Source organism: Schistocerca nitens, chromosome 5, assembly GCF_023898315.1.
Source record: "Schistocerca nitens isolate TAMUIC-IGC-003100 chromosome 5, iqSchNite1.1, whole genome shotgun sequence".
Taxonomy (NCBI): domain Eukaryota; kingdom Metazoa; phylum Arthropoda; class Insecta; order Orthoptera; family Acrididae; genus Schistocerca; species Schistocerca nitens.
Genome location: NC_064618.1, coordinates 298107234 through 298123861, shown reverse-complemented (window position 1 = coordinate 298123861; position 16628 = coordinate 298107234). Strand labels below are relative to the sequence as shown.

At 44.9% G+C, this 16628-nt stretch overlaps 1 protein-coding gene across 4 annotated transcripts in view; it reads right to left on the bottom strand.

Moving 5' to 3' along the window:
- LOC126259235 (myosin heavy chain 95F) overlaps positions 1 to 16628 on the bottom strand; it is a 399009-nt gene that overhangs the window by 277613 nt on the left and 104768 nt on the right. For 2 of the 4 annotated variants that reach the window (XM_049955853.1, XM_049955857.1), the window contains exon 1: positions 12177 to 12321. The exons of the other annotated variants lie outside the window; for them this stretch is intronic. The gene's annotated coding sequence lies outside the window, so the exon portion shown is untranslated. Of the gene's footprint in view, positions 1 to 12176; positions 12322 to 16628 lie in introns of those variants that run through there. 4 annotated transcript variants of the gene reach the window in all.

Below are 16628 nucleotides of genomic sequence, written 5' to 3'. Positions count from 1 at the left end.
TATTTTTGTTGATCATTTTCGCATTAAAATTAAATTTTCCTCATTCACAGTGTTGCATTGTGGTCTAGCACTAAATTATAAATGTTTGCATACATTTCACGAAAACTATCCTCTCTTGATACGACCCTTACAAGGCCACAAACAGAGGATTCAGTACCAAGACTCGGTGATACGGCTTCGTTTATGAAACACGCATTTCTAATAGCCACACTATACACATTTTACTACGGCGCCACAGCACCGAAGCAAGAAAAAATGTGCAAATTTGGTTCGGGGCCTTCGACGCAGCTTCCCTAGGCGCCGGTTCTATGTAAACACACGCGTTATCTGCTCCATCAGCCATCTGGCATTCACAACTGGACGAAGTCCTTGTGCAGTATCTCTCTACATTTGCGGTTTTCAACAGCACGCAATTACGTTGCCCCTGAATGTTTCCAACTGCCATCTTTCGTCGTCTTTTGCTAACCAGCAAAGAACTTCCGTGGTTCACCTGGCTACAAGTTCCACCCACCTTAATTTCCTTTTCATTACAATCATAATTACGTCTGTCGTATAAGAACGACCACGGCTGTCTCTGACACTGCCGGCCGGTGTGGCCGAGATGTTCTAGGCGCTTCAGTCTGGAACCGCGCGACCGCTACGGTCGCAGGTTCGAATCCTGTCTCGGGCATGGATGTGTGTGCTGTCCTTAGGTTAGTTAGGTTTAAGTAGTTCTAAGTCCTAGGGGACTGATGACCTCAGATGTTAAGTCCCATAGTGCTCAGAGCCATTTTTTTGTCTCTGACACTGAAACGCGAAGGCCTGTTTACTTTCGTTGTTTTGGCTCTATTATCCTGCTTCGTGTTACTTCTTTGGGCACACTGTGCATTCACATAGATTATTCTTAGCCTGGAAAAGGTCGGTGAGACATCTGTGGTGTAAGATCACGAACTTCGTGTAGACCGTTGTTCGGGTGTCTGGGAATTGTAGCTCTGGCGCTCGTGTACACAGATTATTCAAAAATTCAGTGTCCAACCTAGCAGGGACGATACGGAAGACAAAAACAAATATATTTCGTAAAGAAACCATGTGCTGGAAACCCATACTGCGTGAGCACTGAGCATGCGTAATGCTTACGTAATAGACAACTGGAGCAGATAAGTCGTTCCGTCTAACTTTGTTACACCAAATGTTAGTTTGAAAAATGGTTCAAATGGCTCTGAGCACTATGGGTCTCAACTTCTGAGGTCATTAGTCCCCTAGAACTTAGAACTAGTTAAACCTAACTAACCTAAGGACATCACATACATCCATGCCCGAGGCAGGATTCGAACCTGCGACAGTAGCGGTCTCGCGGTTCCAGACTGCAGCGCCTAGAACCGCACGACCACTTCGGCCGGCTGTTAGTCTGAGATACGTAGTATGTTGCGATGTCATGCTCTTCGACACTGACTTAGTAAACAGCAGGTGGTTCTAGTGCCTGCATGACAGTTGCAGTGCCAACATGAAGCGATACACATGGGAAGAACTGTGAGACATGCACTTTGTTTTCAGTGCCGTTGAAGGCAGAAGGCAGGAGTAGGATGTGGTTTCAGCACGATGGGGCCCCAGCGCACATAGCAGAACCAGTCCGAGCACTAATAATGAGCACTTAAAGGCAACCGGTGGATCGACCAGGGAGGACCTGTACATTGGCCTGCAAGGTATTTCTCCGGGGCTACACGAAAGCCGAGGTGCATTCCACCCCTGTTGACTCGGAGGCGGAATTGGTTGCAAGAATACTTGCAGCAGTCACAAAAATACAGAACACACCACGCATTTTCCAGCGAAAGCAGGACGCCCGCTACGTCGATACAGGTTCTGTGCTGAGGTTAATGGTTCTCATTTTCGACATTTATTCTAATGTAATAATAATTTGAACAATAAACCAATGAAAAACATGTAATATCGTTTTATTATCAATCTCACACAATAACCTCCTGCGTACTGAGTTCTCCAGTAACATACGTTTCCAACACATGGTTGCTTTACAATATGTGTGTGTGTGTGTGTGTGTGTGTGTGTGTGTGTGTGTGTGTGTGTGTGTGTCCATCATCATCCCTCTTAGTTTGGACACTGAATTTTTGAACATATTCCATTATGGGATTTGTTGATGACAATACGCACTCAGAAGACACTGCAAGGTTCGTTCAATGAGCAGAAAAACGACATGCCCTTGGATAACGTCTCTTTAATCATTGCACTATTCAGTATGTTCCATTTTCAATAGGCTTCCAACAGAACTGAAAAAATTTAAAGTAATGAACCCCTTCTATTCAAATCAAAGTTGAAAGGTTTCCTTGTGGCACACGCCTATTCTGTACAGGACTTCCTCGCAGTAGCGGACAGCTTTTGTCTGTGATGTGTTATTTATTCGTATACTTTTGACAATGATTTTCACGTTTTATTAATTCTTTAGTTCTTTTGTTTATAATTTTTGTGAAGAGCATACTATAAACTATCTACAGACTCTTCCCATGAGTAACTAGTTCTGGCTCACATAAGAAATAAATTATTAAATAAATAATCTGCCACCTGATTAATTTGTTTGCTTGTTGAGTCTCGACGAAAACCCCAACACACATGTCTCACATGCTCGATAAGTAAACTACCATTTTTTGAAGCTAAATAGTTTAAACACATATGTCTGTAGATGGTTAACAAAATACAAATACAAAATAAATTAAATACTGTAAGAGACCATTGTACTTCGTTTTTACAAATGTTAGACGTGCTATAGCTTTCAAAAATCACTCAATTTCCCACCATCTCAACACAACAGGTAACACCTTCAGATCTTTCATTGTTTGTGTGCCGAAAGTAAAATTAGGAGACATGTTTTTCGACGCTTTCACATAATTCGATAAAAACAGTTACTGGCCTACTCAACCTGAAGTGAAAAACCAGAATTGAAAAACTATAAAGCCATCTGCAGACATGCAAGACCTTGTGCACTTGTAGCCTTCACCGTTACAAATAAAATAAGGAGAGTTGCGATACGAGCGCCTGCACGTCGTCCCATCGACCTATAACTTTGCAATCCGACTCCATAGTCCAGCTGAGTTGGTTGCTAAGCGGACGTAATAATTGAACAAGTCAGTGGCTTAAACACCGAATGAGTACAATTGGCAGAGCAGGAGATATGTAGACGTACATAACATCCCTACAAGTGCACAAATATCGTCCTTTTTCAATACAGCTCGGCTTGTATCATTAATGATATTTACTGTTTCTGCAGGTTACTGTGCTCGGCGTTCCTCATGTTTAACGAGGAGTAATACGCTCTATGACTTAGCATTTACTTCCAGTGCTTTTCCCGTGTTCTCTACCATCAACGTAGTGCATTCGAAAAGACGATTTGTTGTCAACGGGTAGGCTCTGTCTGTATTAAAAGAGATAACTGATGCTAAGGAACAGTTCGTTTGACGTCAGGCTAATAGAAAGGAATGCATTCACGCAGTGAAAATCACTGCAGACGCCACCAAACTGTGGGGGAATACCTGCTGCAGTACTTTAGTTTTGTGCCAGCACTCGCCATGAAGTTCTGCGGTTCATCATTGCCATGAAGATGGGACGTTTGCCTGAAGTACCCGTATGTAACAATTGTCTATAAACTCATCCACTTTTCTCTGCCTTAATTCTCCTATAGATACATCACTGTACACTCTTCGGCCACATTAATGCGACCACACAAGAAAAACAGGAACAACCACAGTTTGGAGAGCGGACCGCTGCGAGACATACAGGGAGAGCATCAGTGAGGTCCTGGAAGGTACCAACAACGCATGAACCTGTGTTCAGTGTATGTCGCCTTTAGAATCCGAAGATGGTCATTGTATGGCCGAAACCGGTTATGACTGTGTCATAAGAATGTGATTGCGTCTACAAATAGTGCTACCACCTGCCAGTCTATGAGTGGTTACTGCACGTTGACGTCGAACATAGCCGGTGGTCACAATAATGTCACTGGACCGCGTAGAAACGATAGTAATTTTACACCCAGCATGCAAAACAGCGTCACGATGCGAGTAAATATATTATCTAAAGCCGACCATTCTCGCGAGTTCAAGTATTCCATGCGGCGACCGTGGGCAACAGGGCTTAGTGATCTCTGATGGAGCATCTACGGCCGGCTGACTATAACACGCAACGACACACAACGTCCGTCTTTCAGCTATAGATCGTGATACTACACAGGGTCCCCCAACTGGCAAAATTGACATTACGGAAGGTGACAGAAATTGTCAATTGTGCCGGCCGTTGTGGCCGAGCGGTTCTAGGTGCTTCAACCTGGAACCGCGCGACCGCTACGGTCGCAGGTTCGAATCCTGCCTCGGGCATGGATGTGTGTGATGTCCTTAGGTTAGTTAGGTTTAAGTAGTTCTAAGTTCTAGGGGACTGATGACCTCAGACGTTAAGTTCCATAGTGCTCAGAGCCATTTTTTTGTCCACTCTCGTTGCAGAAGGGCGGTGTCCATTTTTAGCAACAGAGGCGCCTGGATATGCTGTGTCTGATGAGAGACTTCGGATGCCCGTCTGATGCTTCTCTAATGGCAGCCAGGTCGATTCCCTCACACTCATTTTCAGTCCAGCTGGATAAGTCGCTCCGTAACGACCCGATAAAGAGGATATACAAGGCTGTTAGGCCTCCAAGAAACAGACAGCAATGCACACTCACCACGCTGTTGATAACATGGCTACCTATCTCAGTACACTGGATATTTCCACTGTACTGAGCTTGTCATAGAGGATGCACTTTAATGTAATGCATACACTAAATCTTTTTCTTCTTGTTCTTCTGCCTTCGTACCGCATCGGAGCAAGGTCGGCATGACTATGAACGGATGTGGCATTGTTAATTTAAGGAATGGCCGAATGCCCTTCCTGTTGCCATCCCGTTACCCCTCGGGACGAATGCATGTACCCCAACTGTCCGCGAGTGAAAGCGAGTGACAGTTTTCTAAAGGTTTGCAAATCGTGTTAACAGAGGTAAGACTTGGGTACCAATCCAGTTTTCGCCTAGTGAGTTGTGGAAAACCGCCTAAAAACCACATTCAGGCTGACCAGCACACCGGCCCTCGGCGCTAATCCACCGGCCGGATTCGATCCGTGGCCGGGACATTGCTTGACGCGCACTGCTGTCTGGACCGATGTAGCTGCACTACATATGTCATTTCAAAATATTATCTAGCGTAAACGATATTTCCAGTTTACATGAATTTTATATTTCTTTCTAGATAATAACTCAGGGTGCTCGGTTAAATGGGTCAAATGGCTCGAAGCACTATGGGACTTAATATCTGAGGTCATCAGTTCCCTAGACTTAGAACTACTTGAACCTAACTAACCTCAGGACATCACACACATCCATGCCCGAGGCAGGATTCGAATCTGCGACCGTAGCAGCAGCGCGTGTCCGGACTGAAGCGCTTAGAACCGCTCGGCCACAGCGGCCGGAGTTGCTCGGTTATTCCAATATTTCATTTATTGATGTTTTTAATCTAGCAAGATTAGGGCCATCAGCATCTCTCTTACACTTAACCACGTGTTCTATATATTTTATATTACATGTATTACAATAAATGTTTTCGAAAGGTCCACGGGTATACTGCATTTTCGCTATGGCCGCGCGGAGTGGCCGCGTGGTTTAGGGTGTCATGTCACGGACTGCGCTGCCTCTCCCGCCGCAGGTTCGAGTCCTCCCTCGGGCATGAGTGTGTGTTGTTCTTAGCATAAGTTAGTTTCAGTAGTATGAAGTCTATGGACCGATGACCTCAGCATATTGGCCCTTACGAATTCACACGTTTTTGAACATTTGGTTGGCTCTGAGCACTATGCGACTTAACTTCTGAGGTCATCAGTTGCCTAGAACTTAGAACTAATTAAACCTAACTAACCTAAGGACATCACACACATCCATCCCAGAGGCAGGATTCGAACCTGCGACCGTAGCGGCCTCGCGGTCCCAGACTGTAGCGCCTAGAACCGCATGGCCACTCCGGCCGGCTTTTGAACATTTGTTCACTATGAACTGGTAGAACACCCGTGGGTTGTTCGATCAAGTAACATGCCGAGAAAAACTGAAGAATCACACGCTTGTTATAAGTTACATCTAACATAGAACACTACTTTTGTAAATTACCATGTTACATGTAAAAACACATAGTTTACATTATTTGATGATAAATACAAATTGTAAGTGCTAGCGGCAATGAATGAGGGGCGTTCAATAAGTAATGTAGCGTATTCTTTTTTCTGAAACCAGGTTGGTTTAATTCAGGGTTCCAAACACCATATTACTCCCCACTATTTTGGCTACAAAAGCCTACTTTCCAATATAATTTCCATTCAATGCGACCGTCTTGCGCCACCTTATTGGGAGGACCTGGATGCCCACTGGTACCACTCTACTGCAGAGATGGGAGAAAACGACTAGTTAACATCTGTACCGGTATTTTAGCACTGAATAACCAACCGGTATTTTTCGGTATTTGTTTGGCCTCGGTTACAACAGGTGCTTTTTATTTTTTACTAAGAACCGGGTAAAAAGAAACGAAATATCAATTAACAAATGCAGCAGTAGTGTTAAAATTTTTGGTTTTAAAATAAAGCTTCTTTTTAAAAAAAAGAGTACGTTTTAATTTCACTGCTTTGAAATGTCGTGTTATAACAGAAAAAGGGAAAAGCTGTAAGTGGCGTTTTAATAAGAATGCCGGCAGAAACGAGCAACAAACACATGGCATGAGAAATAGTTTAGCGTGACTGAGACAATACCTGTTACCATGTGGCGTAGTCTATTAGCTGGTAGCGTGTACATGCAGGGTGCAGAACATACCCCATTTGCTCCAGATGGTACTTTCTCAGTGTCGTTGTCGGACATGATTTGTATTACAGAATGGCACCGTCCCTAGTCTCCACGACAAACGTGAGACATTTGAGGAGAAAACTTCAAACTTAGCAATTCATTCATAGGTTAGACAAAAATAGAATGTAGCTGATCTGTTGCCTATGTCTACGTAATATACCTTTATCTGTTTGTAGCCCTTGTAAACGGACAAATTAACACTACAAATAGAGTTCTTCAACCTCAGCTTTTACTCTTTAGCGCTGATTATTCCTAATGCCACAAAAATTGTATCATCCCGGATAACAACATGATTTTTGAGCAGAGTTTGAAAAAAATTAGAATCAATATAAGAATACTAGTGATCTTTCGTAGCGTTCGAACACTTCGAGAAAAGCAGCGAACAGTGGACGGATTAATTTCTCTTTTATTTGCTTATTTAATTTAGTATTTTGATTCTACGAGTCTTGAAACTGAGGGAGTCAAAATTTTCAATGTCTGTTCGATAGCCGGCCGGAGCGGCCGTCGCGACCGCTACGGTCGCAGGTTCGAATCCTGCCTCGGGCATGGATGTGTCTGATGTCCTTAGGTTGGTTAGGTTTAAGTAGTTCTAAGTTCTAGGGGACTGATGACCTCAGACGCTAAGTCCCATAGTGCTCAGAGCCATTTGAACCATTTGTTCGATATCTGTGATTATTACAGGAAATAATAGGAATAAAAAGCGAAAACTGGTTATTTCAGAAACCGGTTACTTTGAGCGATTTTAACAGTCAAGATAAACGGGTGTCGAAGAAAATAGATATAGCCGCAAGCCGGCTGTTTCAGCGATAACCGCCATCCCAACCCTACTGGTCGCTGTCGGAGTCAACGTTTTACTGCAACAGTAACCTCCCCGTCATCCACGCAGCGCCTGCCGCTGGGTGGTCCTTCATTGGGTCAAACAGTTGGAAGTCGGAAACCGAGGAAGCCAGCGGGCACACATTTTTTAGTACCCCAACTGATGGTCGAGTGTGTCAGTACTACCAACAGAGACGTCCAGTTGAGCAGCGAGGTGTTTTATTGTCATCCGTCGATCACTTCGAATGAGAGTATCCGGACGTTCCAACATTCCTCAATAACCTCGAGGCCATGGGAGTGGATCCGGTGCAGCATCCAAGTAATGATGAATCCTGGGCGAATGTGTTGACACAGGCTATGAGACAATGTGTGTGTTTGTCCTTAGGATAATTTAGGTTAAGTAGTGTGTAAGCTTAGGGACTGATGACCTTAGCAGTTAAGTCCCATAAGATTTTACACGCATTTGAATTTGAATTCTCCAGCATCAGCATCATGTGTATCTTCTGTGTTTATTAAACTTACGGAAAAACGGTACGAACGTACGCAATAACTTCAAATTAAATGTCATACCCTTCACGTCTGCACCTCACCTTGCTGTCGTATTTTTATCAGATCGAGCATTATTACGTTTTGCCTATCGTCGGTGCATGAGATGATATCAGGAAAAGCAGACCATGCGTCATAGCCATTTGCAATGGTTTCGGACGAGGCGTTGTTATCAAAACAATATGCAATGAGCGAGGTGTTGTAGATCATGCTAAACTTCAACTTTCCTTTTTGTCTTTCTCTACTGGGCACTGTCACAAGCTACTCCAAAGCCACAACACAATACACACATGCCACATTAATCTACATAAATCAATCTCTTGATGGAAACCTTCGAAGAGCGTTGTGGAAATAAATGAAATAAATAACCAGTAAACTTTTTCAATCGATGTTGTATACGAGGTGAACCCGAACTCCACAGACTGAATCCAAACTCTAACGACAAAATTTCGGAGGTTGCTAAGGGATATTTTCTGAGTATTTAAGTATAAGTAATCTGTGTCCTCCACTGGTTCGATACAGAGGGGTTTTATTTCGTTTGATTTCCTACACCTATTTATTTTTGTATCTGCCTTATCTGCACAACACTGAAAATGTCAACGGTATACGCACTGTGTGCCTTGTTTGCAAACTACCTCGTTCCATTCAGTTACGGTGCTTTCTCTCGACAACAGTAATGCCAACTTTACCCTTCACCCACGAGTCTGCATTCACTGCTGCTGAGTTCTGTCTCGGGTTTGTTTTTCCCGCAGAGTTAGTTGTTTATTAAAAGTGAAACTCAGCAATATGGACGAGTTCACTGATGAAGAGCTGATCGGTATGCACCTCGTCCACTGAATGCAACGGAAGAGCACGACAGCAAGATTATGCTGAGCCATTCCCGCTATATGTCGACCACATCACAACACTTCTGCATCTGTGTCGTGTGTTATAAATTTCGATGATCGCATATTATTAACCTTCTCACTGTTCTGGAGGTATTTTCACAGAAACGTAGGTAATCGGGGGGTAACAACCCGAATACATCATAATTACATTATTCCTCTGTAACGAGTCGCCGAAGACCGCCGGTTCCTTACGCCAAAATGCTCAGGAAGTGTCCCTGTCTCGTCCCTCACCATCACGATATCCCCTGCAAATAAATTTTCTTGGATCATGTGTGGCGAAAAAAAAAATGTACCAGGCGACGAGGTTTTAACTCTTGCAACTCGCAATACAAAAATTACTTACTAAAAAGAAAGGATATGAAGTAGGATGCAATATGACATTATAGACGGGAAAATTTAGCAAACTGCGGTTGGTTACGATGTGTGATGGTTTTTATACTCGCAATTAACAAAACATTGCGGCTGTTACGCTTCGGTCTTACGGTTTCGTCCCCGTCTGCGGAGGACATTTTCAAAGGGAATCGTAGCTTCTTTGAGTGTCCGATTTACACCCTGGTTCGCTACTGACTGCAGCAAAGTTCCGTTTTACGCGCGCTCCAGCGCAGTGGCGTGACATTACATGTTTTGCATACCCGGGCGTAACTGGCCGTTGTCGGTTGCTGTCGTGTGCTGTTGCTGTCATCCCATGGTGGAAGACAGGTATACATCTTCCTCGGCACTGGGATCAAAACGTCATTCAGTTTCTTGCCCTCTTCCCTTCCATTGAAGTGCCTGGGATGTTTAATAGTTTCTATGGCCTCTGTACAACCTTTCATAGGATCCGCTTCTGGCTGCCACCGCTTGAGTCGTATGAAAATGAATGTTGTGGTCTCTTGGCTGGAAAGCATGTTCCGCAACAGCTGATCTACCTATCTCTCCCCCCTTGTGCTCTTCTAGTCGTGTTTTGGCCATTCTTTTTGTAGTATCCGCGTACACCTTCCCACAAGTGCATCCTATAAATTCCTGCTTTTTCCAGCGGTTTGCGGTCATCCTTGATCAATTTTAGGTGATATATCTTCCGTGAGGGTCTGTATATTATCGCGGAGTTTCGTTTTGTCAAGATTTGTCCCATGCGGTCAGTAAAGTCCTTAACGAAAGACAGAAAACTTTTTTATTTCGCAGGTGCTTGTAGATCGCTATGATTTTTGCACGGCAATCTTAACGCTCTCTTTATCTCAACGAACGAATAACCATTCTTGAGCAAAGAATTGGTGAAATGTTTTAATTCCGCCTTAACCAGCTATGATTCGCAATGTTACTTGCTCTATTCCCAATGTTTTTACAACGCCACGGCTTTGTTGTGGGTGGTGGTTCGAATCCCGGTGTAGGTAACGGTCTGTGTCCGTGGGTTTTTTGTAAACTGTGTAGCCTACGGTGCTACCATCTTTCTTGATAACTAGCACATCAAGAAAATGTAATCTTCCGCCTGCCTTTTCAACCATGGTAAAGTGAATCTTCGTATTAATCCCGTTGAGTTGCTTGTGAAAACGATATAGTTCCTTTATGCGATGCCCCCACAAAACGTACCGGAACTAAATATTCGGCTTTCTGTTGGCAGTTTCTATGGCTGCTCCTCGAATTATGATTCAGATGGTTCAAATGGCTCTGAGCACTATGGGACTTAACATCTATGGTCATTAGTCCCCTAGAACTTAGAACTACTTAAACCTAACTAACCTAAGGACATCACACAACACCCAGTCATCACGAGGCAGAGAAAATCCCTGACCCCGCCGGGAATCAAACCCGGGAACCCGGACGCGGGAAGTGAGAACGCTACCGCACGACCACGAGCTGCGGAGCTCGAATTATGCCATAAAGAATTTCGCTCTAACTGGTCTTAGGGGGCCCTCCATAGCTAGCTATCCGCGTGTTCGTAGACATCATCGTTCCAGTTGAAATAAACAGTTGTGAGGCAAAATTTAAACAGCTCTGCAATATCGGGTGGAACCATCGTAAACAGCGATACCACATCAAACTAACTAACATATTCTTCGGCTGGACCATTATGCCGTTCAATTTACTGATAAAATCTGACGAATTTTTGATAAAGGAGCCCGATCGGACCCAATACAGTCGTAATAATGTTGTCAGGAACTTGGCAATCGAATAAGGAGACGAACCAGTGGTACCAACTCTAGGTCTCAGAGCAACATGTTCCTTATGCACTTTGGCAAACCATAAAGGCTTGATGGTAGCGCAAATGAATTGAACAGACTTTCTTGAGCGCTGTGTCCGACAGAGGACTTAATTATCAACCACGTAACAGTTCTTAGAACATTTTTATACTGCAGTCACAGTTCTGAGCGGGCGAACAAGTGCCGCCTGCCTTTTCATCCATGATAAAGTGAATCTTCGTATTAACCCCGTTGAGATGCTTGTGAAAACGACCTAGTTCCTGTCTGCCATGCCTCCACAAAACAAACACATCACCTATGTACCGGAACTAAATATTCGGCTTTCTGCTGGCAGTTTCCAATGGCTGCTCCTCGAATTATGCCATAAAGAAATTCGCTCTAACTGGTCTTAAGGGGGTCTTCCTAGGTACGCTATCCGTGTGTTCATAAGCATCATCGTCCCAGTTGAAATAAACAGTCGCGAGGCAAAATTTAAGCAGCTCTGCAATATTGGGAGGAACCATCGTAAACAGCGAAACCACATCAAACTAACTAACATACACTCTGGCTGGACCATTATGCCGTTCAATTTACTGATAAAATCTGCCGAATTCTTGAGAAAGGAGTGCAATCGGACCCAATACAGTCGTAATAATGTTGTCAGTAACTTGGCAATGGTGCTCGCTATAGATCTCAGAGCAACACTTTGGCAACTCATAAAGGCTTGATGGTAGCGCAACTGATTTGAAGACTTTCCTGAACGCACTGTTAGACAGAGGACTTAATTATCAACCACTTAAGTTCTTATAACATTTTTATACTGCAGTCGCAGTTCTGAGCAGGCGAACAAGTGCCTTCCCCATTTGTCCATATGTCGGTGTACTTTACCTGGCGAGTGGTGACGTCCAGATGAGTGTAAGGAAATCCGCTCGCCCGCGTGAAGAGTCGGCGGTGTGGCAGAACCAGGAGGTGGCCGTGTGCACCGCGGGAGGGCGGGTCCTGGTGCTCGCACAGGCGTGCCGCATCCACTGCCGGCGGCGGGCAGATAGCGGCTCCGCGACACGGCCGGCCGGCCAGATAAGCCTATCGCTATCAGCACCCGCCGAGCGTGCCTTCACCCGCACTGCCGCGCGGCAGCGCTCAGGTGTGGCGGCGGCTGTCGCCGAGTCGCGAGTCCGCCTATGTTTGCAAATATCGCTCCCTGCTGAGGCCGTTAAACCGCCAAAACGCGTTAATGTTCTTATCCGGAGGGCAACATATCGAATCCTAGTGCTGAAACAAGTCACCACCGCATGGAACTGTTACGTAGTTGATAATAAAGTCCTCTAACGAACAGAGCGCTCAGTAAAAGTCTGATCAATTCAGTTGCGCTACCATCAAGCCTTTATGGGTTGCCAAAGTGTTGCTCTGAGACCTACATCTACATACATATTCCGCAATTCACCATACGGTGCGTGGTGGAGGGTACCTCGTACCACAACCAGCATCTTCTCTCCCTGTTCCACTCCCAAACAAAACGAGGGAAAAATGACTGCCTATATGCCTCTGTACGAGCCCCAATCTCTCTTATCATGTCTTTGTGGTCTTTCCGCGAAATGTAAGTTGGCGGCAGTAAAATTGTACTGCAGTCAGCCTCAAATGCTGGTTCTCTAAATTTCAAATGGCTCTGAGCAGTATGGGACTTAACATCTATGGTCATCAGTCCCCTAGAACTTAGAACTACTTAAACCTAACTAACCTAAGGACAGCACACAACACCCAGTCATCACGAGGCAGAGAAAATCTCTGACCCCGCCAGGAATCGAACCCGGGAACCCGGGCGTGGGAAGCGAGAACGCTACCGCACGACCACGAGTCTCTAAATTTCCTCAGTAGCGATTCACGGAAAGAACGCCTCCTTTCCTCTAGAGACTCCCACCCGAGTTCCTGAAGCATTTCCGTAACATTCGCATGATGATCAAATATTTAATCGACGTGACTGTGTCAAGCGCTACACTACTAATAGAGTATTCAAATATTACGGGATTCTTTTTCCTATTCATCTGCATCAATTTACATTTATCTATATTTAGAGTTAGCTGCCATTCTTTACAACAATCACAAATCCTTTCGAAGTCATCTTGTATCCTCCTACAGTCACTCAACGACGACACCTTCCCGTACACCACAGCATCATCAGCAAACAGCCGCACATTGCTATCCACCCTATCAAAAATGGTTCAGCCGGCCGCGGTGGTCTCGCGGTTCTAGGCGCGCAGTCCGGAACCGTGCGACTGCTGCGGTCGCAGGTTCGAATCCTGCCTCGGGCATGGATGTGTGTGATGTCCTTAGGTTAGTTAGGTTTAAGTAGTTCTAAGTTCTAGGGGACTGGTGACCACAGCAGTTGAGTCCCATAGTGCTCAGAGCCATTTGAACCATTTGAACCAAAAATGGTTCAAATGGCTCTGAGCACTATGGGACTTAACATCTATGGTCATCAGTCCCCTAGAACTTAGAATTACTTAAACATAACTAACCTAAGGACATCACACAACACCCAGCCATCATGAGGCAGAGAAAATCCCTGACCCCGCCGGGAATCGAACCCGGGAACCCGGGCGTGGGAAGCGAGAACGCTACCGCACGACCACGAGATGCGGGCTATCCACCCTATCCAAAAGATCATTTATGTAGATAGAAAACAACAGCGGACCTACAACACTTCCCTCGGGCACTCCAGATGATACCCTCACCTCCGATGAACACTCACCATCGAGGACAACGTACTGGGTTCTATTACTTAAGCAGTCTTCGAGCCACTCACATACTTGGGAACCAATCCCATATGCTCGTACCTTAGTTAGGAGTCTGCTGTGGGGCACCGAGTCAAACGCTTTCCGGAAGTGAGTACCACTGATTCGTCTCGTTATTTGATTGCCAAGTTCTTGATAATATTATTATGACTGTATCGGGTCCGATCGGACTCCTTTATCAAGAATTCGGCTGATTTTATCAGTAAATTGAACGGCATACTGCTTCAGCGGGAGAATGTGTTAGTTAGTTTGATGTGGTATTGCTGTTTACCATGGTTCCTCTCGATATCGCAGAGCTGTTTAAATTTTGCCTCACGACTGTTTATTTCAACTGGAGCGATTATGTCTCTGAACACACGGATAGCGAAGCTAGGGATATCCCCTTTAGACCAGTTAGAGCGAATTTCTTTATGGTATAATTCGAGGAGCAGCCATTGGAAACTGCCAACAGAAAACCGAATGTTTAGTTTGCATTGTGTTAGGTAAATAACGGCGTCTCTTTGGAAGAAAAATACACTCTAGCACAAAAAACAAATAAATAAATAAAAAAATAAACGATGCACCACGAAGGAATTACCCGGTTGGGTTGGAAATCGGTAGAGGTGATGTACACGTTACTGACAGATAGCTGATGACGGTTTAAGAAAGATGGGTGATTTATTCAAGAGAAAGAGATTCACAAATTGAGCAACTCAATAACGCATTGGTGCACCTCTGGCCCTTATACATATATTCGTCTTGGCAGTGATTGATAGAGTTGTTGGATGTCCTTCTGAAAGATATCGTGCCAGATTCCGTCCAATTGGCGCCTTAGATCGTTAAAGTCTCGAGCTGATTGGAACGCCCTGCACATAATGCTCCAAACGTTGGAGAGATCCGGCGAACTTGCCGGCCAAGCAAGCACGAAGACAAGGAATAGTAACTCTCGCCGTGTACTGGCGAGAATTTTCTTTCCGAAATGTAGGCCCAGGAGAGCCTGCCTTGGAGAGCAACAAAACTGGTCGTAGAATATCGACTAAGCACCGCTGTACTTTAAGGATGCCCCGAATGACAACCAAAAGGTTCCTCCTATGAAAATAAATGGCATCCCAGACTATCACTCCTGGTTGTCGGGCGGTATCTCGGGCGACAGTCGAGTTGATATCCCACCACTGCCCGGGGTGTCTCCAGACAAGTCTTCGCTGGCCATGGAGGCACAGTTCCAAGCGGAACTCATCGCTCAAGACAGTTCCACTGCAGTCAGTGAGATTCCAGGCTGGGGACGTGTCTGGACACGCCCCGAGCAACGGTGGGATATCAACTCGACTGTCGCCCGAGATACCGCCTGACAACCAGGAGTGATAGTCTGGGATCCCATTTATTTTCATAGGAGGAACCGTTTGGTTGTCATTCGCGGCACCCTTACAGCGCAACGGTACGTCGACGAAATTCTACAAACCGTTTTGTTGCCAATCATGGAAGGCCATCCTGGTCTTACATTTAAGCAAAATAAGCCTGCCCACACATGGCGAGAGTTTCTGCTGCTTGCCTTCGTGCTCCCCAAACCTGCCTTGGCCAGCAACGTCACCCGATCTCTCCCCAGTTGAGAACGTTTGGAGCATTATCGGCAGAGCACTCCAATCAGTTCATGATTTTGACGATATAATGTGCCAGTTGGACGGAATTCGCCATCGTATCCCTCAGGAGGGCATGCAACAACTCTACCAATCGTTACCAAGCCGAATAACTGCTTGCATAACAGCTAGAGGTGGACCAACGTGTTCTTGACTTGCTCAGTTTGCGAAGCTCTATCTCTTGAATAAATCATCCAAATTTCTGAAATTGTAATAATTTGTTTGTATTTACACGTTCATCACATCTACCAATTTTCGTCCCATTCGGATAATTCATTCGTGGTACGTCTTTTTTTTATTGTAAATTGGCTTAAGATAGGCTTAAGTCCAGAATCACTTATGTTTAAATTAACCGTCTTCCTGCCCAGAGTGAGCATGTTTAAGTGCGGAATTTCTTTGGTTTCGTCGAAGAACCATGGCGCCATTATTCGCTCGAAAAAAAATGTGTTCAAATGTGTGTGAAATCTTATGGGACTTAACCGCTCAGGTCATCAGTCCCTAAGCTTACACACTATTTAACCTAAATTATCCTAAGGACAAACACACACACCCATGCCCGAGGGAGGACTCGAACCTCCGCCGAGACCAGCCGCACAGTCCATGACTGCAGCGCCCTAGACCGTTCGGCTAATCCCGCCCGGCTTATTCGCTCGACCTTCTCGTTTCAGGTTGCTGACAGCGCATCCAGGTTTCATTTCCTTTAACTTGTCCAGAAATCCATTACCTTCCACCTGGAAATGATGCAAAAATTCTTCACAAATATCGACGCGACTACCTCTCAATTCTGCAGCCACCTGACGTGGTACCCATCTTACAAACTATTGAATCGTGGCACATCATGGACAACATTGCGTATTGAACCAACATTTTTTTTTCGAAACAGTGGCTATTTCGATTACAGTAATAAGCCTGTTCTCCTTCACAAGCTCTGGCAG